We start from the raw sequence: 25,656 nt of genomic DNA on the forward strand, positions 1-25,656 counted from the left end.
CATGCGTCATTTGTGATTCAATGCCTTTTCTGGTTTTCCTTGGTGCTTTTTAAGTCCGGAAAGAGGGAGCTACAGCTTGCTCCTCGAGCTTTCGGAGATGCATCTAATCGTGCCCTTTGTGTCAACAGGCCGTCGTTTGATGCAGAAAATGCTTTCCTTGAGGCTGCGTCTCCTATGGCTTTTACACCAGACCCCACATCTCGCTGGTCATGCATCGACACATTTGAGATATGCCTGCTCTGCATCCCAGAAGTGTGTTTAGTTGGTGTCAGATTCTGTTTTTTGTTTTTGTTTCGGGATACGCATGACATCGGTGAAGACATCTGTGCGGTCAGTTTCCGTGGGTAACTTTTCCCCTTATTCATTTTGTAAAGTCGCTTACAGACGCAAGCAGTGTCTATAAGACAGTGCACTTATTTCTATGAAATGTTTCGAAGGTGTTCCGGGCGTGGTGGTGGCAGCCAGGTAGAGGTGGAGGCCGGAGAGGCTCATGCTATTTTGTTTTTGCATATTGTGCTGAAACAAAGGAAAGAATTGATGTTAATATTTTAGCCTTTTTTCTTAAAAATGTCTATCGGGAGGATGGGGGGGGGGCTATTCTTGTACCAGAATACCGCCAAATGCAAAACACCTGCTCGAGGTAGGATGGAATCCAGCCTAAATGTACAGCTGCACATCCTTCCCCTCGCCTAATGACTTTGCTCTTATGGTGAAACAGTGCAAATGATCATGATGCTTAAAAGAGCAGGATGCTTTTATTTCTTACACATTGTGTTTACTTCAGTAAAGACGTTTGGAGATGCCAACTCAATTTTGCTTTGACTTATGCATTTGCATTAATTCAATATATCCTGTGAAGGACCTTTCACATTTTAAAGTTATTAAACATTTCTGTAAATTGAGAATCTTCATTGTTGCTTTCTCCAGAAAGAATGCCCTGTAAGCCTCTAGCTTTCAAAGATGTATATGATTGGTTGTCTCTTTGGGGTGAATCTTTTACATTTGCCAGGGTTTTGACGTTTGAACAGACTCCTATTATGCTGGTGTTCTTTAAAATGTCTCCGGAAAACGTGCCTTAAGGTTCACATTTCTAAATAAATGTTATCGACATGACCCACTCACCCCTCCCCCGAGCCTCCCGGCTAGACTACTGCAACAGCCTCTTCCTCAACCTCCCTGCTTCCGCCCTGCGCCCTCTTCAACTCATCCAGAACAGAACCGCAAGATTTATCCTTGGCCTCAAGCCCAGGGACTGCATCTCTCCGGCACTGAAATCCCCTCACTGGCTCCCCGTGGCTGCAAGGATCAAGTTCAAGACCCTCTGCGTTGTCCAGAAGGCTTTCTGGGGCCTGAGACCTACTTACCTTCAACGCTGCCCTCCTAAATACTGTCCCTCTCGAGCCCTCCTCTCTTCTACCTCCACACTTCTGCAAGTGAGTCCGTTCTCCAAGCAGAGATTTGGAGGGGGATCCCTTTCCTCAGCAGGTGCCTCCCTCTGGAACAGCCTCCCTGATACCCCCCCCTCTTGACCCTGAAATTCTCAAGTTTTGGAATGTAGCCATAAATCATCCAACATAACAAGCATGTTGAGAACAATGTTTATATAAGTATGCTGTACATTATTTTATTGTGTTGCACACTGTACATTTATCTCTGTTGCACTATGCCTATCATTGGGCTAATTTATCATTGTGCTGATGCAATTTAAATTCTTCTAAGGATTCATGATTAATTCAAATAACTCCAGAGAGACCGTCCTTCCGTTAAATGTTATACTATGTTTCATTCATACATTAAAACAAAATTTCAATGGAAAATGAAGATCAATAGATATTTGTGATTGCATGAACTCTGCATATTCACAGACCGGACAGGCCCACTTATTTGTTGTTAAAAAAAAAAAAGAAAAAGTCTAGTTCTATTGAGGTCACTTGTTCTTTAAGCTGAAACCATGACTGATCTCCCAGGGATCAGTATATGAAGGGCTTTAACAACAGTACTTATTTAGACTGCAGAAAGAATAAAAAGTTGATTACGTTGTCTTTAATATTAAAATGAATGAATTACTAAATATTTGTTCTGCTTGGGGCACCATGCCTTTGTTCTCATTTCCACCTATGAAGTTCAGCACGTTTACTCCATATACTGCGGAAGTTGTGGTCGAATTCAATTTGTTTTGAGGAACTATTCCAGCAATTTCAACATTTCAGTATCTCGGGTAAATGGAGTCTGCATTAAAGTTAGGCCTGCTAAAAAGGCTCTTTCATAAAACGCTTTGCGTCTTAAAAAGTGGCGGCAGTGTTTTTACCCAGATAGGTCTGTAAGGCCCTAGGTTGTGTTACTAAATCACAAACAGCCATGTATAGACTCGGGAGGATTGCTCAGGTGCAACATGCTCGCCTTGGAAGCAAAATGACCTGGAGCACCACAGGTTTGATCCCCGGGTCCGCACTTAGAAACCTCTGGGTATTAAGCGCGTTATAAATAACCTATCCTATCATATCATAACACACCAATTTAAGCATTATGCTGTGCATCAGTTATTTATCATGCACCAGCTGTTAGGCCACATCACTACCTCTTTGGTAGTATGCACCATAATTAATATGTGCACATGAAGGCTTAAAGGGGCTTTCATGTATCTATCCTGTAGAACACCAGCTGGCTTTAGGGGAAGAGACGCATGTAATATGCATTGCCAGAAGGTACCTTTTCATACTCAAAGCAAGTATGAAGGTAACGTTTATTATTGGCTTTAGAGAACTGCTTAGCTACAAAATGTGCTTCAGCAGAATCAGGGGTGTTTGGAAGTGCTGTGCCAGTCGTGTCTATTCAATGCAGTGCATCCATGTATTTGGTGGTATGGCTACAGCCTCTTTATATTCTGTTTTAGGATTCTTTCATTTGAAACTCTACCCAAAGCAAATGAGACGGCTATTCCCAGGAAATCCTTTTTGTCCCTGGTTAGGATCTTGACACGCCTCCCTTGCTTGGGAAAACGGACCTTGAGTGAACCTGGGCACTTCAAAGGGAGTCTGCAAAACAAAGGTGGGATTTGTTGAAAGAAGATGATGGCAGCGGCCCCCTGATATGTAGTAGACAAAGGTGAAGGGGAAGTGCAGAGTAGTCAGAAGGCAAGAGGCCCACAGAGGAATGTTCTCAGCATCTTGTAAATGTACTTTGCGTCACTTCCCTTGTGACCTTCCCTTACTAAACAGCCCCACCTTCACTCACCCCCGACGTCCTGCAAACTTAGAACTCTGGGTACGGTGCAGCAAATGAGACATTTGTTAAAACGATGGGCTCCCACTGGGAGGTGTGTAAGCAGACCAATCCCCTGCGTCACTTCTTAAGGAATGCCCCCCCCCCACCCTATTCTGGTGAATAATTTTTAGGAACTCTGAGACAAACACAACGAGGAACATTGTTGAAGCTAACGTTGCACAAAATTCCTTCCATTGGCTGGAGACCAGAATTCCCAAAGAGTGTAAGACTCTTTCCCTGAACTAGGAACATGGTTGGCTGAAAGAAAAAGCTTCCTGCTGCTAAGAAACACTGGTACCAAGGAAGCCTCAGCATGCTTCTTGTGGCAAGCTACCTACAAGTGACTATGGCGTCATTCCCAAGCTGTGAGGAGCACAACATGGTACATTTCTGTAAGAGGCTGATAAATGGACTTGAAGCACGTGCCAAGTCCTTAGGGGCTTCTTTTGGTAATGCTAGTGCTAAGCACAGCTTTATTCTGAATAGTCACCTTTTTGGCACTTCAAGACAGAGCCAAACTGCCATTGAGACACTGAATCTTACCATACCTGTGCCCTACCTGTGTGCTGAGCATGTATCGCCTCATCGAACTGCCCAGAATAGCTGTTCATTGCCGATTTGAGCCCATTAAAGCAGACTTCCTGATGCTGGGCCTGAATCCCCTGCTTACATCAATTTGACTCCTCAGTCAATTGGGTTGTGCTGATTCAAACAGCCAGCCTGCTTCCAAACACTGTCAAGCCCTCAAGCCATTCCCATTCTTAAAATGATGAACCAATTGAGCTGGATCACTGTAATGTGAACTATGGGAGGGGACCTAGATGGCCATCTCAATGCTGTCGAGAAAGCAAACGCAGTCAAAGGTAAAGTGTAAATGAACTAGAGGACCCTCACAAGAATTTGATAGATTGTGACCCCCTGGCCTCGCACCTTGGGCTCTAGAGATGCCTGCCTCCCAAAGAGATTTTAAAATATTCAAATTCAATTACATTGTTTTTCGCCATTATTGCCTACCCCCGACCCGTTTTTTAATACCCACAGTGGACAGCCTATGTCTGTTAAGTCTGCATTATCTGTGCATTTCCTTACAGAGAAGGTCTGTTAGTCTTGGTCATTTGTGTGTAATGTAGATGCAAGTCTTTATGGAAACTGGCTTGGACATTGTTTGGGTGCTTCCCGAGCTGGGTCACAACTCTTGAAGAGTATAGCACGCACTTACCCCATTCAATAATATATTGGTGAAACTAGAAGCAAGTGTAGAATTTACTTTATAGTGATTAAGACACTACTTGGCCCAGTTGTTCCGCAAGGTTGGGCACCATACTTTAAAGCCCTTTCACTCCCTTATCAAATTCATCACAGAGGTAACTTCTCACAACCTTGGAACAGTAAGAATGTGGACATGCAATAGTTCATTAGGTAGTGAGCAGCACCATGTACCTGCCTGGAGTTGACTCTTCTTCCTTTTCTTTATCTGTTGAATAATTATTTGGGTGATTCTGGATCTGGTCATTTTAGCAGCCTGCCCAAAATCAAGAGTAGCACTAACAAATAGGATTAATTTTGATTTCATAACAAATGAGGACAAACCTAGTTTATAAGCCCTAACACAACCATTTCAGCTCATGCCTTAGAATGGAAAACAAGGTGCTTTATTTTATTTTTGATGAATACAGAATAAGCTGGCAGGAGGCTCAAATTTAATGAGATTGGTACAGTTTTCATGATTATTTTTTCCTGGTATATACAAAGGAGTTTGAACAACTGAACGTCTTTTACAATATCCAAGGACGTGGTCTCTCCTGGCTGTGGCTTCCAGTTTGTAGCAGTACCATGCCTTTGTGTTTGTGGGTTTCCTGAACACAGCTATGGATGCTCAAATTACGAGTACAGGGTTCAAGTGGTGTCCAGATAAGCTGAAATATTTGGGCATATGGTTAACGAATAGGATTGTGAATATAATATCTGAGAACATGAAGGTTATGCTTGTGGGTCTAAAACAAGATTTAGAAAGATGGAAATTATTGAAACTTTCTTTGTGGGGGGAAGTTAACGCTCTGAAGATGGTCTCAACTTCAAGAATTACTTATGTGCTTAGCATGCCACCATTGCATGTTGCAAAAATAAAGTGGAAGGAATTTGATGTTCACCTGTAGAGTTTCCTTTGGGACGATAAACCACCTAGAATGAAACTCTAGAAGCTGCAATTACCTCAGGAAAGAGGGGGCCTAGGCTTACCAAACTTTTATCCGTATGATCTTGCGTTTTCTGCAGATATTTTGCATCACTACTGGACCCAGAACCAGATGAGTGGGCTAAAGCTGAGTCTTGCCTGTTGGGCCCATTAGCCCCGAAAGCAATTCTAACAACTTAAGTCGAAAGGGGCTACGAAGATAGACCTAACCTCAACATTTCTAAGGAATACATGGAAGAATATGCTAGGTCTATTGGGAGAACACTCATATAAGCGACTTGATTCGTCATTTGGCACAATCCTGCAATAACAGAGAATAATAATATGCTTTACTGGCCGGAATGGTTTCTCGGTAGAGTGCAGTTGATAGGAGACATCGAGAGAAACGGTGGATGGTAGACAGTGGATCAAATTCGGTATACATGACAGATTCAGAATTAATTGCACATCACATGACTTCAAAAGACTAAGAAAAAGCATTAGGAGCAATCTCTGAGGAGAAGGAAATAGATTTTGCTAGCATGAATGCACTAGCAAAAGAGGAACATTAAGCAAATAAATATTAGATTGCTTGTTTCTAAGGCTAAAGGGAATACTGACTTACTAGAAGAGTGGATAAAGAAACTGCTGTGTGAAGTGTCGGAGGAATGTTGATTGAGAATATATAAGAATGTGTGTCTCGTCTGTGAGCCTGGTGGAAAGATCAATACAGATAAAGATTTTGAACAGGGTCTATTGGACACCAGACCGATTACACAATCGAGGTATGTCTGATTCTGATACTTGCTGGGGTTGCTCCCATAGAGTGGGACCATTGGAACATATGCTTTGGGAATGTGTCAGGGTAAGGCATTTCTGGGGGAAACCTTGCACAATTTTTAACAATGTATTGAGAGGTTCTTTGGAATTTGATGTTGTAACTTAGTTCTTGGAGACAATGAAATGTTTGATGACTTATGTAACACCGAAAAGAAGGGCCTGTTCATATGTTCAGAGGATCAATAATGGCTAAAAAGTTAATATGCAAGTCAAGGAATTCTCCAAGTGAGGCGGATTGGCTGAATGAAATGTCAAAACCTGCTGGTATGGAAAGGGTGATATACAATCACCAGAAAAAGAGAGCATTGTTGGAGGCAATTTGGGGTAGATTTTTAGATCCGTATTGACACTGTATTTTTTTGTTTAGTCGGGTGTGGGTCCTGTAACTGTTCTTTTGTAAAATATACAATTGGTTAATAAATACAAAAACGGTTAAGAAGAAAAAAGAATTATGGATTCTCCAGAGTAGGGACCCACTGGGCTGTGGGGGCTGTAGATTGGCAAATGTCCGAGTATCAGCAGGCAAGCAGCAGAATGGCTTCGACTTCCACTTCAGGGGCAGCTTCTCCAGGAGGCAGGCAGCTGGTGCTTCTCTAAGGGGTGCCTTCTTCCCTGCACTAGGGTCTTGGTCCCGAGGTTGCTCCCCTCATCTCTGTCACTGCCATAAGTTCCCTGCCCCTCTGTTAAGCAGCACAAACTTGTTCCTCATCCCACCCCTATAACCTCTTCTGGTCCACTATAACCTCCCTGGTTAGTAGGGGAATCTGTCACCCCCACACCCCCCCCCCAATATCCCACCCTGACTCTTTTTTTTTTTTTTTTTTTATAACACATTTTATTGGTGTTTTTAGGAAAAAACAAGGTTAAACAAATAAACAACGTAAACAATCAATACATGCGCATTGCCGGAGAGGGTTACTGGCTGTTTCAGATGTTGTACACATATGTTTGCAAAGGAAAAAAAAAGGGGGGGGGGACAGCTTTAGTTGAGCCCGCAGGCAGCGTCCAGTTGTTTTATAATCCTCATTGGGCATCTTCCCATTTCCTCCACACTTTCAGGGCTTTTGCCGGGCATCCTCTGGCCGCGTATACTCTGTATTCCGTTGCGACACAGATATCCACATCCGTTCTCCATTGTTCATAGCTCGGTATTTGGTCCGAGCCCCATTTTTGAGCAATGTTCCTTTTCAAAAGTGCGGTGGTGGTGAACAAGAGCAGTTTTTCATATCTAGATAGGTCAATTTCATCATCTATCCCCAATAGTAGTAGCTTAGGGTTTCTGGGAACTGTTTTCCCCATAACTCTAGAGAGTTCCGCACAGCATGCCTCCCAAAGTGGTTGTATATGTGTGCAATCCCATATGATGTGGAAAAAGGTACCCTCTTCCGTTTTGCATCGCAGGCAGTTCGGATCATCTATTCTTCCCCATCTGTGTAGGGCCACCCTGGGATAGTATACTCTGTGTAATATCTTTAATTGAACCAATCTAAGCCTTGATGAAATCGCTATCTCCCTAGGGAACATCAATGTCATGACCCATTCCTCCGGCAGTATGGCCCCCACGTCCGATTCCCACTTGGTCCGCAGTGACAGTAGATCTGGTGTGCCAAAGGAACTTATGGCACTATATAGAACCGATGTCACTCTCCGGGTAATTGGTTCCGGGAGTAGATTTCTCTCAATGGGGGTGAAGTCCGGTAGGGGGCTCACTTCGGGGAGGATGTTTCGTAGTGCGTGTTGTAGTTGAGCATAGTGGTAATGTTCGGTTTGGGGAAGTCCAAGTCGGAGAGCCAGCTCTGCAAAAGGGACCATGGTGTTATCTTTCACAACGTCTCCCAAGATGGGCGGACCTTGCCGGGACCAGTTCGGCCACCTGGGGAGCGTGTATACACCTGGAAGGTTCTTGTTGTTCCACAGAGGTTGGGCCTGCGATAGTTTGTCGCCCCATCCCACGAACTTGTGTGCGTCTGTCCAGATTTGTGTTAGCTGTGCGCGCATGTTGGGAGTAGCCGCGCGGTCTCTTTTCTTATAAAGGTACAGCATGATGGGTTTTCCAGGAGTGTCCGACTCTAGAGATTTGTTGTGTGGTGCATCGGTGTCGCCGTGTAGTTGGTCATTCACTTTCATCAATTGACTGGCCCAATAGTATGTTTGCATTCGGGGTAGTCCTATTCCGCCCTCCCATATGGATCTTTGGAGTGTAGCTAGGGCTATGCGTGGATGACCGTTATTCCACAGCAGTCTGCGGAGTGTCTGGTCTATTTTCCTAAATATGTTTGAAGGGATGTGTAATGGGGCATTTTGTAATATGTAGAGTAGGCGGGGTAGGGTCATCATTTTGAAGAGTGCAGCTCTACCCAGTAGTGTCAGCGGGAGGGATGACCAGTGACGGGCATCCTCTGCAAATCTTGTCATGACTGGGTACAGGTTTCTGGGCACATAATCAGTCAGCTTATTTGTTATTAGAATACCTAGGTATTTGAATTGTTCCCTTTCTACCCGGTAGGGACATTGGGGCGGGATCGAGTCTCCCTCTTGTTTAAGTGGGAATAAGGTGGATTTGTCCCAGTTTACTTTCAGGCCACTGAAGGAGCCGTATTTCTGCAGTAAATCAGTCACTATGGGGCAGGATCTGACCGGGTCTTGTAAGTAAACCAATAAGTCGTCCGCGTATAGGGACACCTTATCTTCCCAGGCTTCAGACCATCTAAATCCCTTCCATGTTTCGTTTGTTCTTAACAGTATAGCGAGTGGTTCAATCGCTATTGCGAATATCATGGCCGACAGTGGGCATCCTTGTCTGGTTCCTGTGCCGATTTCAAAGGGGCCTGACACGTGACCATTCACTTTCGTGACTGCTAGCGGGGATTTGTACAATAATTTAACCCAGCTCATAAACTGGGGCCCGAATCCCATCCTTTGCATTATCTCCCAGATCGCATCCCACCTGATAGAGTCAAAGGCCTTCTCGAAGTCTACGGCCAACAGGGCCAACGGGTCTCGGATGGTGGTCGCATTCTCCATCGCCATGAATAATCGATGTATATTCATCCGCGTGGATCTCTGCGGCATAAAACCACACTGATCCGGGTGGATCAAGGAGGGTATAACTTGCTGCAATCTATTGGCTAAGGTTTTCGCTAAAATTTTGGTTTCTGTATTGATAAGGGAAATGGGCCTATACGAACTGCAGCACTCTAGGGGTTTGTCCGCTTTGGGTATGACCACTATGGTGGCCTGTCTCAGGTCTTGTGGGAGGGACCCTTTGTTTCGGGAGGTTTCATACATTTTCAGCAAGTGTGGTGTAATTACGCTCGTGCCTATTTTCTTCCATACCTCGACCGGAAGGCCGTTGGGTCCCGGGGCTTTCCCGGGTTGAAGGTCGGCTATGGCTGCAGACAATTCATTCTCCGATATGTCGGTTTCTAGCAGGGCTCTTTGTTCAGGTGTCAGGGAGGGAAGGGTGATTCCCGAGATGGGTGTAGTGTCAATGGGGGAGATTGGCGGTCCATAGAGTTCCTTGTAGTAGCTTGCGAACTCTTCCGCTATGTCACGGTCCGCTGTCACTAGTGTATTCCCCTGTGTTCTGATCGCTCTAACATGTCGGAGCCCCTCGTCACGCCTCTCCAGCCACGCCAACATTTTGCCTGCCTTATCCCCGGTTTCGTACACTCTGGTCCGCATCGCTGCGTGTGCCTGTTTGGCATTGTCCAGGGCGACGTTTTGAAACTGTTTTTGTGCTAGCTGTAATTCGCGATGGGATTCTGGGAGGTCTTGGGATAGATGAGCTACCTCTGCCTCTTGTACTCGCTTTTCGGCCGCCCGGATCGCCGCGGCGTGTTTTTTCCTATGGGCTGCGATCTGGGATATGAGTTCCCCTCTCAGTACGGGTTTGTATGCCTCCCACAATGTTACAGGGCTATCCACTGAGGTTGTGTTCAGTTCAAAGTATGATTCTGTTCCTTTTTTGATATGTTCGACTAGGTCGGGGAAGCCCAGATAATAATTGTTTAGCCTCCACGTGGGTGGGGGAATCGGCCTGTGTGTATTGAGCACCATTACGAGCGGGGAGTGGTCCGATATACCTCTGGGTAGGAGGTGTGCATCGGTTGCTAGATGTAATTCAGAGATCGGGAGAAAAAAGTAATCAAGTCTAGATAATGAGGCGTGTGCTCCGGAGAGGAAAGAGTATTCTCTCGTGCCAGGATGCAAATGTCTCCACACATCTTTCAGGCCTATTGCGTCGGCGAACGTGGCTAGTTTGGTATGCGTAGCTGGATTTCTCGAGCGGATGTGTGTTCGGTCAAGTTCTGGGTGCATGACCTCGTTGAAATCTCCCCCCACCACCATCAAGCTCGAGGAGTCCGCCGCCAACATTGGCGTTATATCTTCAAGTAGTGCAGTGAGTAAGGTAGGTGGTGCATATACGGCTAGCATGGATATAGGCCGCTCCCAAAGAGTCGCGGTTATGTGAACGAATCTACCTCCTGGGTCCTGTGTGACGGATGAGAGGGTCAGTGGAAGTCGTTTGTGCACGAGGATCAGCACCCCCCTAGCTCCCATGGAGAAACCTGAGTGTATCGCGATGCGGTAATTAGTTCGCTTGAAGAGGTTGCAGTTTGTGCCCGCCAGGTGCGTTTCGGTTAGGAAGGCTACATCGGGCGTATAACGGTTCAAATATTGGAGTACAAGGCGTCTCTTGATACTGCTGCCTAGCCCATTCACATTCCAGGTCATTATCTTAATAGACCTGTTCTTGCTTTCAGCGGTGTGGTCAGTCATGGTGGTCGGGAATCGGACATGCCGGGTAATGTTGTGTGTATCTCCGGGCATTGCCCCTTATCCGCCCCCCTGGAACCCGACCCCAGCCTATTGCGCGCATTGATCTTAGAGCAGCAAACCAAACAAATAAACTCTGTCCTAAACACAAACTCCCTCGTACCCTCCCCATACTCCACCCCAACTGGAAGTACCTGTCGCCCCAACATTAGGCCGAGCCTGACAAGGGTCTGCTCGGACCGAACAAACAATCAATACATTCGATATAACTTCTTTGCGATTCTGTCGCCGTTGCTCGGCGCTGGTCCTATTACCTTTGTTGAGGGGGGGGGCCCCCCGCTCGAGCCGCCATTTCTTCAATGTGGGGGGGGGGAAAAGCTCTGACAGTGCATTGCTATCAGCATGTGTCCGCACACTTCAGTCGGCTTCTCTTGGTGGTAGTCCATCCTGGCCTTGTAGTGGTTGTGCATTCGGGGATCTGTCCGGGCGCGGTCTATTTCGTTCACGTTCCCTTCTATTTGTGGGGCCCCAATCTCCCTCCAGGTTATTTTCTGCCCAATTCCATGCATCCTTTGGGTCATTAAAGTGCACGGTTGTGCCATTATGGTAAATTTTCAGCTGTGCCGGGAACAGGAGACCATATTTGATGTTTTGGGTCTGTAGCTTCTTCTTAAGCTGGTCAAATGATTGGCGTGCTCTTTGTACTTCCCGTGTGAAATCCGGGAAGAAAGCGATTTTCGCGCCGTTGTAGGTCGTGGCTCCCTTGGATCTGGCCATTTGCAGTATCGCGTCGCGATCTCTGTAATTTAGGATTTTGGCAATCACAGTGCGGGGTGGGGCCCCAGGCGTTGGTCTGCCTGTTGGGACTCGATGTGCACGTTCAATGGAGAAAAGTTTCGAAAAATTCTTTGGGGCGTATAGGTCCATGAGTAGTTGTTCAAGGAATAGTTCCATGGAGGGGCCTTCACTTTTCTCAGGTAATCCCAGGATTCGTATATTGTTCCGTCTAGAGCGCCCCTCTCCTTCCTCCACCCGTTCCTCTAGAGTCTTAACACGTTGCAGTACTCTGGTCATCTGTTGATGGATGTTTCGGAGGCCATCTTCCGTGTTGGATATGCGGGTTTCCGCCTCTCCCGTGCGGGACGTGAGTTTCTGCAAGTCATGGCGTAGGAGGGACACTTCTGTGCTGATGCCGTCCATTTTAATCTCCATAGCGGTTCTGGAGTTGGCTATGGCGTTCATAATGTCTTTGAGAGAGGGTTCGGGTTCCTCATCTTCAGTAATTGCCGATCTTTCCTGTGTCGGCTCCGTGGCCAGTGTGGGCACCGCGTATTGTTCCATTTTGCTTTGCGTCGTGCCTCTCCTGCTCTTGTCCTTGCCCATGACCGTTGCAGTCACAACTTCGATGAGGATCCGCCTTGATGATTCTAGTAGCGTTGTGCGTGGGCCGGGGCACGGATTTAACTCTCGATCTAATCACAAGCGATTTTCTGGGAGCGGGCAAGCGGGAAAGCTGCTCGCAACCACTGCCTCCCGCCCACCCTGCTCCTCACCGTTTCGCGTGCCCAATCACGTGCCTCTCCGTCGCTGTCTGTCGCCCCTTGTTCTGAGTTGGCGGGCGCTCAACGCGGAGCGGAGCGGAGCGCGTACGGTTGGTCACTGCCTTCCCATCAACCGTTCGCTCCTCCTGTATGGCGCTGTTCTTCGTGCCGGATGTCAGTGGCGCACTATCCCAAGTCACTGTCGGCCATCTTGGATCGAGTTCGGCGGGTGCCACGCTCTATCACCTTCCACCGCAGTTATCTTCGCCTCCGGCCTCCGTTTTGTTACGGGAGCAACTGCAATGTGTCGTGTCGTCTGTCGGCCAACTTTTCGTAATTTTGCAGGAGTGTCGCAAGTCAAATTCCCCCAGGATTTGGCAGGATGTGTTGGCGGCACCGGGAGCTCAGCGAGCACGCGTCTACATCGGTCGCTCGTTCATCCCACCCTGACTCTTGATGGTTCAGTCCAATTGCCCTGTGTGGTCTTTCGATCTCTCCTGCTCTCTGCCAAGTATACAATACAAATAAAGATATTTTATTGGTTTGGCAAGTTAGACAAATATTACCAAGGTACACACATGGGATACAATAAATGTTAGTTTCTTCACTAGTGATTATTTTGGTTTTCAACTTTTTATTCTAAAAGTCTGTATTGCTTAATGCACTTTTTCTCTTTAGTGACATGCATAGACATTTTTTGGTATTCTCTCTCCTAATTCTGGAGGTAGAGAATGATGCAGAGCTGTTCATGTCCAGTTTTACTTGCAAGGAATTCCTTAATCTCAGAAAATGTGGGGAAAAAGGCAGTGGAGTAACTTTGCTGAAAATGTTGGTGGGACATGACATCTGAAGAAAAGGTGCCACAGCCAAATGAATGAAGACAAAATGGTGTGCCATGAAAATCGGGGGGGGGGGGGTGGGCAAACACCCTTTCCCCCCCTAAAACTACGCCCATGGAAAAAGGTCATACATCACCATATGTGTCTCCTTTACTTCTTCCAAGCCACACTGTTGACAGATTCTGTCCTCCTGAGCTTCATGTTTGAGCTGACGATCAGTCTCTGTTTCCAGCCAGTGGCCCGTAGTCTGTATTTGGTGAATGTGTGCTTGTGCTTAGGTTTTTCTAACCAAAATCAGGTAATCTGTAAATGTATCGTGTTGCCCAGAAATTACTGCATTTTAAAGGCTAAACATAAAAAATACGGTTTTCATTTGGGGTTTTTTCCAACCGATTTTGTGTGGCCTTTAAAATTCTGAAATATGACATTCTGAACTCCCCCAGTCCCTGGAAAGGTGATCCTACCCCCACTCCCTCCCTCTGGATTCCTAGAAAATCGGGGGCAGGGGCAGGGTTTACCCCTCAAACCCCCCCCTTTCATCACCCACCACCCTTACACACACACACACACACACACACACCCCGCCCCCCCGTCCCCAACGAAAATACACTTACCTCGCTGCCGTGACTTCCCTCGTCTGGCTGCCTCTGTCAATCTGTCAACCCCTGCACGCACTATTGTGCAGCAGGGGCATGGCAGTTTGATTTAGAAAGACCGCTCACGGAGGTCTTTCTAAATCGGTCTTTTTCTTGCTTTCTTTTTTTTTTAATGAGAAATTCACTCCATACAGTGATATTCTCGTTCTGTTCTTTAGTACATTATGTATATTGCTTCTATTGGGCCCTATGCTGTCAAACTGTAGAGCACTGCTGTCAACCTCAGTTCTGTAATACATTGGTATTGTTTTAAGGGTTTTGCTGTCTGGACTTCCAATGCCTGGTAGTGGAGAGTGCTTGGGTTACTACTCTTGCTATGCAACCGACGTTTGAAAAACAATGCTTTTTGATGTTAAGCAGAAGGGGGAATCTCTGCATTTTGTCTCTGCAAACTACATTGCTGAGGTGAAGTGTAGAACCTCTCTGGGATATTTGTCACATGCTTAATTCTTTTTTTTGTGTGTTGGACCCCCACACCTCACTCCCACTTAAAATAAGATAGTAGCGATGGTGCGGTCAGAAAGTTTTATAATTAATTTTATTGGTGGATTGAGGTATGCTAGTTGCTTCTTGATGGAATAGAATGCATGGGGGGCTTTTTCTTGAGGTGCTTGTATTGCCAGTTGTGGCGAGTCAGGAGGACACAGACTCTGCTTATTCATTTCACAGACTTTATGGACTAAAGAAAAAGGTAAAGGCCTATCTTTCCCTATTCTATAAGGCGTCCCTACCTAGCAAAACTAACTGAGGTGCTCGTCAGTCATCAATCAATGTCTTCTAAAGGAATATATCCACTGTCCAAACTAAACCTATCTGACCTTAACGCTAACCTAATAACTAAAGGCAGGAGAATAGCTCCCTTATCCTGATGTATTTCCTTCTAGCAAACTTTCAGTTCAATAGGGTGTCTTCAAGGAGTCTCCGGTGACTGCCTTTATCAGTTCAACACTTTTCTCCCTTTCCCCTTTGTTTAGAGATTTCATTTCCTTTCTTGGATTCCTTCTGAATTTTCTTTGGTAATATTAAGTCTTCTCTTTTCCCTCGACAGGGTTATCATAAATTTGCAAGTCTCCCCTTTTATCGTTGCTCTTTCTGCATACTTATTTATTACCCGGCGCGGGCATCAGAATGCACAAAGAAACAATTAAACAATATAGTTTTCAAGTGCTTGTGGAAGGTTAGCTAGTTCTCTTCCCTCCTTAAATCCACTGGCAGTTTGTTACAGCCCAGGACTGCCTGAACCGGAAAAGAGGGGCTGTTTCCTCTTACATGCTTAGTTCTTCGACAGCTTAGATGCATATTATTGCTTGACCGAGTAGTTTGTGGCGGTTGGTGTTGTACAAAACTCTCACGTAAGTAAGATGGGGCCAGCCCATAAACACATTTGTGGGTTAATGTATTGACCTTATAGCAGGTCCTGGCTGCAACCGGCAGCCACTGAAGGTTCTGTCTATCTGTTGAAATAGGTATATTTTTAGTGATGCTAACCGCATCGTGGTGTAGGGTTTGTAGTTTTTTGATAGTTTTTGCTGGCATCGCTCAATACTGCACTGCAATAATCAACCTAGGCATTATGGTTGCTCTTAGCAAAGTCTCAGTTTTTTAGTGGAGACGTATGGCTTGACTAGTCGTAGCAATCTTAATTGGTATTTGGATTCTTTTTACCAGATTGTCCACCTGAGCATCGGCACCAAGAGAAGGTTAAAAAATGACTCCAGTTTTGACCTTGTTGGACACCCTGATGTGATGGTCGTCGATGGAGAATCCTGAATACTGAGCTTCCAATTTAGCTCTTGCTTAAGATGACACATATATGAGAAACACAGTCTTTGTGCCATTGAGGCATAACCAATTAGTTGACATCCAGGCTTGAATTGCCTCATAGATGCAGGAGATCTTTTCACATCTTTTCATTTCACAGACTTTATGGACTAAAGAAAAAGGTAAAGGCCTATCTTTCCCTATTCTATAAGGCGTCCCTACCTAGCAAAACTAACTGAGGTGCTCGTCAGTCATCAATCAATGTCTTCTAAAGGAATATATCCACTGTCCAAACTAAACCTATCTGACCTTAACGCTAACCTAATAACTAAAGGCAGGAGAATAGCTCCCTTATCCTGATGTATTTCCTTCTAGCAAACTTTCAGTTCAATAGGGTGTCTTCAAGGAGTCTCCGGTGACTGCCTTTATCAGTTCAACACTTTTCTCCCTTTCCCCTTTGTTTAGAGATTTCATTTCCTTTCTTGGATTCCTTCTGAATTTTCTTTGGTAATATTAAGTCTTCTCTTTTCCCTCGACAGGGTTATCATAAATTTGCAAGTCTCCCCTTTTATCGTTGCTCTTTCTGCATACTTATTTATTACCAGGCGCGGGCATCTTAAGCAAGAGCTAAATTGGAAGCTCAGTATTCAGGATTCTCCATCGACGACCATCACAACAGGGTGTCCAACAAGGTCAAAACTGGAGTCATTTTTTAACCTTCTCTTGGTGCCGATGCTCAGGTGGACAATCTGGTAAAAAGAATCCAAATACCAATTAAGATTGCTACGACTAGTCAAGCCATACGTCTCCACTAAAAAACTGAGACTTTGCTAAGAGCAACCATAATGCCTAGGTTGATTATTGCAGTGCATTATTGAGCGATGCCAGCAAAAACTATCAAAAAACTACAAACCCTACACCACGATGCGGTTAGCATCACTAAAAATATAGAATTGCCTCATAGATGCAGGAGATCTTTTTGGCCTCCTTAGCAAAATCCCCACTCAGCTCAATTATAAGCTGAGTGTCGTCGGCATAGTTGGTGAACTGAGTTCACAAATTCTCAAGTTAGTCACACAGGAAGCAAATGTAAACATTAAAAAGTGCCAGCGAGATGCATGCACCATGGGGCACACCACATGTGATCAGTGCTGATTCTGAGGCAGCATCCCCCCAACAGATTATTGATTTTCTATTCTCCAGGAAACATGTCATCTATTTAATAGCTTCTCCGAAACAATATCCTATTTCAGAGAGGGTTGCAATGAGCCTCTCATGGTCCACAAAGTCAAAGGCTGCCCCGACTTGCTCTTGTAAACAATGTTCAACATGTGGGTTTGTAGATCTACCAATGCACTCTCGGTGCCATGGTTGGACCTAATACCTGATTGCCTGGAATGTAGAATGTTGGTTTCTTCCAGGTGTCCCTGAAATTGCACAGTAGCAATATTATCAACTATTTTTAATAGAAAAGGGACATTTGTTGTAGGTCTTAAATTACTATATACCTTGGGATCCTGACAAGGTTTTTCAAATAAAGGGGTAACTACCACATTTGTACATTGTCTGGAACAGTGTTGTAACAGAAAGTGACATTGGTGAATCGTGTAAGGAATGAAGTAAACAATTCAACATTGTTTAAGATAATCTTAGAAGCAATACTATCACCCAAACATGTTGTTGGATGCATCTTCCCAAGTGTATTCACTATCTGATCCACTGAGATCGGGCAAACACTGATTTAGCAGCTTTCAAAGTTTTTTAAAAAACTTTAGGTATGTCAAAATTGTTGGCCTGGGTCATATTGGTAGTCATTTTAAGGGGGGTTGGTTTAGTTTTATCTGCCAAAGCCCGCTGGACCTCACTAGTCATCTTTCATAGGGATAAACAAGTCTAACTGGACATGAGGTTTTTCTAGTTTCCTAACAACATCAAAAAGCATTTTTGTATCGTTTCCCGATTTCTCAATCTGCGTGTTAAAAATGCCTTTTGTCTCGTATATCTCACTCCTATATCATTTATCCAGGGATTTCCAAATAGTCCTGTTTTCTTCAGTCCTATTTGTTTCCCAGTTAAATTAAGCTCTTCTTACACTTCTTATACAGTTTGCACTTCTGAAAATGTCCTTTATCGCTATACTTCATTCCAGCCTTTTCTTCAGCTTTTTCTCTTATTCTTTGCCTTTCCTATCGGGACGAGTATGATCCTTACAATAACGATCCTGGTCGGCTTCACTGAGTTTTAATATTAAAGTCTCTTTTTGTACTGAGACCAGTATGAGCATTTCAATAATAATTCTCATCTGCATTAGGGGCTTTCAAGATTACATTCCCTTTTACTTTACTGGGATGAGTATGAGCTTTCCAATAATGGTTCGCTGTCCCCCCACCCGTCTTCCCTGTTACCTTTGGCTGGTTGGGATAATGTCACTGGGTTCTCGGTTCGCTCCTGGCCTTTTCTTCTTGTCAGGTTGGCTTCTGCGGTTTTCTTTGTGTCTTCCTGTGGTCACGCCACCACTCTTTCCCTTACACTCTTCCCAGTTTCTAGGACGCCAGCGTTCGACTTCTCTTCTCTCTCCTGTTGCTGTGAGATGACACATGTCACTGCCTGGTTTCTCTACAGTACCGGACACAGCGTCCATCATCTGCTCGGAGCTGGTGTGCAAGCCCTTTCTTAACTCGCAGGTTTCCTTCCTTTGTCTCCAGACTCCTCCCCTTTCATACACTATGCAGACAAGGGACATCCCCAGCATAGTGTTGTATTCCTTCTTCTCCGACTCCCATAGTGTCTCCTCTTCTCCATAGGTGATCCTCCTTCTTTGTTACTGGGATTCTTTTTATTTCAGGAACATTCACAGTTTTTGGTTGTTAATAGCACATACTGGTATTTTCTTCACAGAAATCCTCATAGGATATGTCTGAAGAGGTTAAATTGGTATGTCCTTTCGGGAGTTGGAGTCCTTGTCCCCAAAGAGGCAGTGTCTCCTGGTGAAGTCCTACTTGCATCTACCCCTACCAAGGGTGTCGTGGAGTGGGCTCACCTCCCTAGCCTCACAGGCTGGGGGGTGGGAGGGCTTCCCTTTGAGAAGTGACACATTTCTGCGATTCGTCGCACAGTTTAAAACTTCTAGATGCCCTTATTCTGACACATAGATAAGTGCAGTCTGTAATTTACTTAATGTACTGTGCCATTAAGGTTTAATTTGACTTTGTTGTTTTTCTTCTTTCCTTCATTCTGTAATACTATGATTGTTGTCTTTGTTTACGTTCATCTCCATGCCCCAGGTTTTGCAGTGTCCTTTGAGGAAGTTAATATTGCTTTGGAGTTCTTCCTTAGCGGGTGCCACTATGAATAGTTCTCCTGCACATAATCCGGTATTTAATTTGAGACATTCAGTTGCAGGCCTGTGATTCCTCTAGCAACATAGGGATGTAATTGGTGTAGGGATTGAACAGGGTTGGGCTGTGGTTACACCTTGGCTCCCTCCTTATATTATCTAATACATCTTTCCCCACTTCCAGCCTGCAGTTATTTGGGGTGTAGTGCGGGGTGCCAGTTTGAATCAAGGGCTTTTTGGAAATCTGTTAAGTAAGGAAATGCTTTTACCTTTTTTTTTCTTCTCAACATATTTGCTGATCGGGCACTGCAAGGTGCAGATATGGTTTGTGGCTCGATGTTTGGGTGTTACTGTTGATTATTAAGTTAAGCATTGTTTGGTTAATAAGGCTGCAAAATAGTTTGCTGAGGTTACTGTTTACTCAATTGCTCTGTAGTTATTTGGGCCCAGAGCATCCCCATCTCTATAGATGGGGGGTGTGAGCTGGGGCTTCATGGAACTTTCTGGGAGGACAGGATCGTACCCTTGGCCCGATGGGAGGCAGCAGTGTGCCTGGTAGCAATGAAGAGAACCCTATTAACAGAGCTGTGGAGGAGACCCAGAAAGCATCCACAAACACGCAGACGAGGACCAGGGGGTGGGAGGGCACCGATGTGGGGGATCCCTTTTTATAAAGTCCCAAGTCCTTCAACAGCTTCCTTACCTGCTGTAGGATGGAGGCACAGACGGTATCTCTAAACTCCAGCCAAAGGTGGAAATAACACCCTTCTCTATGGAAGGATGTGGGCCTCACCTCCCCCCCCATATAACCGCGATGACTGGGGACAATAGGTTGCACGGGATGCCATTCCAGTTCCCTTAGACTGACCCAGAGGAGGGATAAAAGGGGTAGAACCTATCCAATATAGCATTCTATATGCTTTTTTTTGCAGGATGAGCCAGAAATATAGCCTGAGCAGTTTCCCTGGGCATGTTGGGAAGAAACAGAGAACCAACAAAGCCACCAGAAGCAGAAGAGTCCAGGACATTCCGAGAAGTGCCCATGTTTGCCAGTAAAGCGAACTGAGAGAACCTGATTGTTACCTATGCCATTTGATGGCCAATAAACAAAGGTGCTTACGAAAAGTGTGTCTGCAGTGCTCATTCCACAGTGGGTAATCAGTACTTTGGACCAAATGTCTGGAAAAAGCCTGGATTGCACAATGTTTTCACTTGGCTTAAGCACCTAATTTAGTATCTTGTCTGTGCTGCAGGATTTCTTTGATTTTGGTTGCTGTTGTGTTTATGGGGTTTTGCTGGTCTTTCATAACTCCCTCAGGGGGATTTGTTATGTCAGGACATGTTTTCGCCTGTCTGTGAGGTTTTCAGTGAGGATGTATTGCTTTAGATGTCTAAAGTAGTTTATCCATATTTGATCATTATTAATTCCTTTACCAGGATTCTTTTTTTTGTGTTAAGCTTTTCCCGTATATTGATAAGGGGGTTGTTAGGGGTTTGTTAAATGCAGTCTCTATTTGAGCTAGTTTGCTTGCCATGTATTCCATTTCTTTATTTGATGATTTATCTTACCTGAGTGCGCTGAGATCTTTTGAGTGCAGCTCATGTTTTGTTGGGTCTTTAGGATAGACAGGTTTGTAAGTATTTGTCTTTTGGCGTCCTTTCCAAGCCATGTGTCCAGTTGGTCATTGTGTTTCACATATGTTTTCGGGTTTTTGCATCTTAAGTTATGATTATTTTACCTACATCTGACCACTTGGTTCATGTGGGCATGGGGGTCTGGTTGTAAGTTTGAGGAAGTTCCTGTCGCTGTTTTAGTTTTTTTGGAATGGAGTACAGAGATGGGTTTCTTTACTGTCTTCTATCAAGCTAAATGGTTTGTGTTGTGAGTGGGGACTGTTCTTGTTTAGTTGTTAATGGCTGTTTCAAAGCATTAAACCAATGCTTCTAGAGTGGTGCTTGCTCTTTGACAGAGGATCAATTGACTGCATAAGGGGCTAACTTGGTGATAGCATTATCACTTAGGCTGCTGCTGTGAGGTGACTTGAAAGAAAATTACCCGCAGGTATCACCCTTCATCTTCCCATTCTGGATTTTTAGACCTACTTATGCACAGGTTTAATAACATCTTGCTATTTGAGTTCTAACTGGCGAATTTCAGGGGGGTTTTCGGTTTTACTTGGAACCATACCCTTTAACAAAGTTTTTTCACTGATATATATATATATAAAATATGCAAAATCCAAAAGACAACTTAGAATTTATATTTGAATCCCTTGCGGGTTTCTCCCAGCTTTCAGGCATCACAATTAGTATGGAAAAGTCATCCTTATTCCCATTAGCAGGACAAGCAACAACGCAACAAAACAAACTCCTGGTATTCGCCCTGCAATGCAGCACTCTTACGTTCCGATACCTAAGAGTCAATATATACCATGATACCGTTCAGGAACAGAACACGCAAAAAGCCTTAGATGGTATACGGAACTCAATGACGTTCTGGACCAAATGACCCCTCTCATTAATGGGCATGGCAGCGCTGCTAAAAATGGTTTATTTATTTATAATGCGCACCTCACCCAATAGTATCTCGGCGCAGTACAAGGATGATGCAGTTTATTACACAAATGAGCAGTTTCATAATTATTCACAGTTACAAAAACAAGGCAGTGAAGAATATATAACAAGAATGCATGGAGTACAGACTATATAACATATATAAAGTGGAATGCAAATGCTCTTAGAGAGGGTCATCATTGGTGATAAGCCAATTCTTCATGTTGTTTCTGAAGCTATGGAGGGATTGATTCACTCTGAGATTAGAGGGGAGAGCGTTCCAGAGTTGGGCAGCCAGGACAGCAATGCTGTTACCACCTTCTTTCTTGAGTTTATATCTGGGGACTTGTAAGCATCCAGAATTGGCTGATCAGGTAAGACAGGCATATTGTTTCAAGGCGAATTTGTCAGAGATATTGAGGGGCTGAGATATTAAGGCATGTGTATGTTAGGGATGCAGTCTTAAGTTGAATTCTTTCTTTAATGGAGAGCCAGTTATAGTCCCTTCTTATGGTGGAAATGTGTTGTCTGCTAGGAATGCTCAGAGCAGTTCTGACAGCATTGTTCTGCAGGATCTGTAGTTTCTTAGTGATGTATTTGTTAGCCCCAAGATATAGTCGGTTGCAGCAATCAATTTTAGATGAGACCAGCGCTCTGGCCAAAGTGATGCAACTTTTCGTGGAGAGGAATAGTTTACAGGCTCGGATGAGCTTGCAGGTATACGCACTTGCCGAAGCTGTTGCGCTGACCTGCTTTCCTGCTTTCTCAAATTTAGGGAGGAATCAAGATAGAAACCCAATGTTTTTACTTTGGCTGGTGACTTAAATGAAGTTGCCATCGATATTAAATGATTAGTATTGGTCGCCTAGTTTTTTGATGTTACTGGAAGTAACTAGGAGGAGGAGTTCTGTTTTGTCATCATTCAGGCAGAGACCATGTGTGGCCATCCATGCCTGAATGATAAGGTAGATTCTGTTAATCAGGGCAAGGACCTTGGCATAGTGACCTGTTAATGGGATCAGGATCTGAGTGTCATCTGCATAGTTTGTGTAGGTGACACCCATGTGATCCAGGTCATCAAACAATGTTTTGGTAAATGCATTGGACATGGTCGGTGATGCACACGATCCTTGTGGGACTCTGCATGTAATAGGGATCAAGGTTGCAGCCGCTGATGCCGCGAACACTCATCAACTTGTTGCTTAGAAATGACTTGATCCAAGCTGTGGCTTCTGGTGAGAAATGCTACATTGTGGAGAGGTTTCCCTCCCGAGACTTCTGCATTATTTCACAAACGTACCATACAGCATACCTAAATCCTTCTTCAAAACTATTGGCTCCTTATGTGGGAATTCTTGTGGAAGAATGTCAGATGCAGATTAGCGTTGGCCTCATTGCAAAGACCATACGAGGAGGACGGCATTAGAGTGCCTTGCTTTGAACTGTACTACAAGGCAGGGCAGCTACAGCACATAGTGCTGAAAAAGAATCCAGACACTGTAGCGCTGTGGATCAATTTTATAGTGTGGCAATACTGAAATCCTTAGTTGAGCCACAATCAAACCGAAATGATGGTATCAAATACTGAATTGTACAGTAATCAATGAACATAGGTCACTAAAAATAAACAGTCAAATAAACATGACTAAAGAGACCTTCATTAGCATAGCTGAGAAAATCCCATAACTTTGAAAAAACATTCACATAGGCAAATAAATCCAACAGTGACTCATTGCCCATGCCAATGTTTTGACCCACCTGGGCTTTGTCTAGATAATTTACAAGACTTGTTTCTTATTGCACAGTAAGACAAGTTCACAATTTTGCTAAATGCATTGAATTCGAAGATAATTGTCTAATAGCATTCATTTGACGTCCTCGTGTTAGCACTTGCATCTATAAAAAGTGCGATTGTACGCAGATGGCCAATGTATAAGGAGATAATGGAGGCACACTCTATGATCGACACCCTATATGACATTGCCGAAAGGGCACACACAATTTCTAGGTTATATGAATTCCTCCTATTCAGCGGACCCCCCACTGGTGGTGCTCCGGATTGTGGCATTATCTGTAGTGAGTTGCCTGGACTATCCCACCCAATTGCAAAGTACAACACACTGTGAGGGCAGCCACAACAGGTAAGACACTGTAGGTAAGGGCACATTTCAGTGGAGAGAAGAGGACGCCCACAATGGATCAGAGGAGAGCAAGTTCCAGTTGCGTTCTCTGCTTCCTGATTGGATGGAGCATTTTCCAAGGTTGCCAATACTGAAATCATTAAAATATTCATCAAAGGAAACAGCGGCCACATTTCAATGACAAGGGAATTTTAGTGCATTAGTAAGAGAGCCTTGATAAATGCATGGTCCATCTGTCACATGGTCATTTCAACACGATTTCTCATCTGGTAAAGGCTGGGAATGGCTTAGAGTGCCATAGTTCTGAACATTCTTAGCTTTTTAGATAACCTAGATCCTCAAGAGATTAATCAAAAAGGGGAACGATTTTATTGTCAGGACGAACCAGTCTTTCACAGCACATGTAGAGTATGTCTGATTTTCTATGTTGTAACTAATTGCAGCCATCTTCTTTAACATGTCTACTGATCCAATCTGAGGTATACCAGTTATCAGCATGACCAAATATGTGTGTATCTTAATGAAACATGTATTTTGCACACATGATAAACAGTAGGTTATCCCCAATTCTACTTTAATTTCATTTAATCTCAACTGGGAAAACACAGGGTCTCTGAGATTTATAATAAACTGATATGTTTATTTGGCAAATGTACTTAAATAGCAGTAATGTCCACTACCCCCTAGTTTAGGTTTTCTAATAAACCCGGTTTCATAACCCGCACGTTGTTTGTTTTTGCCAAAATGCTAACCTATTTCAAAAATGCTGCTTTCCATACGAAAGTGTCATCTTTCGGTTGAATGCTTATGGTCTATCGCAGCTAAAACAGTATTTCACACGTGCAGGACACTTTAACACATGGGTACAATACAGGGTTTGACATTTCTGGGAGCTGTTAAGACCCTGTTTGTAGCTTAGAAGAGCCTGCTTAGTTATAGATCAACAGGTACCTGAAGCTACTTTTAACATCACAGGACAGCTGGTGCCATAACACATACCCATGTGACATTAACCATGCATATTTGAGAATTTGTATAAAGGAACATTGCAACACATCTGGAAGACATGTAAAGAATAATAACTCCTATATAATGGTAATACAATTATAATTCTGATTTGGAAGTTATATTTTTGGCATGCTATGTGCCAGCTCCTTATTCCACAGTGGTAACTCCTGCTCATCAGATCTTTTTTCGATCCATGCAAGTAATTTAATGAAGTAGTATATTTACATGGATGTGTTCATGAGTACTTGATAACAATTGGTACATAACTCATAAATTATGTACTACTGAAACCCATGTTTACTCACATGATCCTGAGTTGTGTGATGAAGATTATGAAAAAAAGAGGAGGAGATGGGGAGTAGCAATCAGCCATTCACCAGGGCAAACATCCTGCTTTTGAAATTAGGTCAGGTGAGAATCTGTATTTGGAACCGTGCATTATAAGTTGGTCAGTATTTAGGAGGATAGATAACACATGACACTGAATTATGAATTAGCTTTTCATATGTGTAACTGGTTGTAACAGCGCCCTGGGTTTAGTGTGCTTTATAAATTAAATAAATACAATGGTACTGAAGCGGTTGTGCTTCAGATGTCTTTCACTTCTACTAATTGTAGTTGCACCATCAGTTCAGCTTGGTTATGTGTTACGATCACATTCTCCTGCCGGGAGAGCACTTGGGAATAAACACTGATTCAAGCACAAATAAGAAGACTCTTCAATCAATATGAATATTAGAAAACAAATATGAATGAAACACCAG

General features: G+C 44.1%; 1 protein-coding gene across 6 annotated transcripts in view; it reads left to right on the forward strand.

Moving 5' to 3' along the window:
- Positions 1-25,656, forward strand: part of PTPN13 (protein tyrosine phosphatase non-receptor type 13) — a 1,388,150-nt gene that overhangs the window by 487,543 nt on the left and 874,951 nt on the right. The window lies entirely within an intron of this gene.

The sequence above is a fragment of the Ambystoma mexicanum genome, chromosome 6q, assembly GCF_040938575.1.
Source record: "Ambystoma mexicanum isolate Mex_15411 chromosome 6q, UKY_AmexF1_1, whole genome shotgun sequence".
Classification (NCBI taxonomy): domain Eukaryota; kingdom Metazoa; phylum Chordata; class Amphibia; order Caudata; family Ambystomatidae; genus Ambystoma; species Ambystoma mexicanum.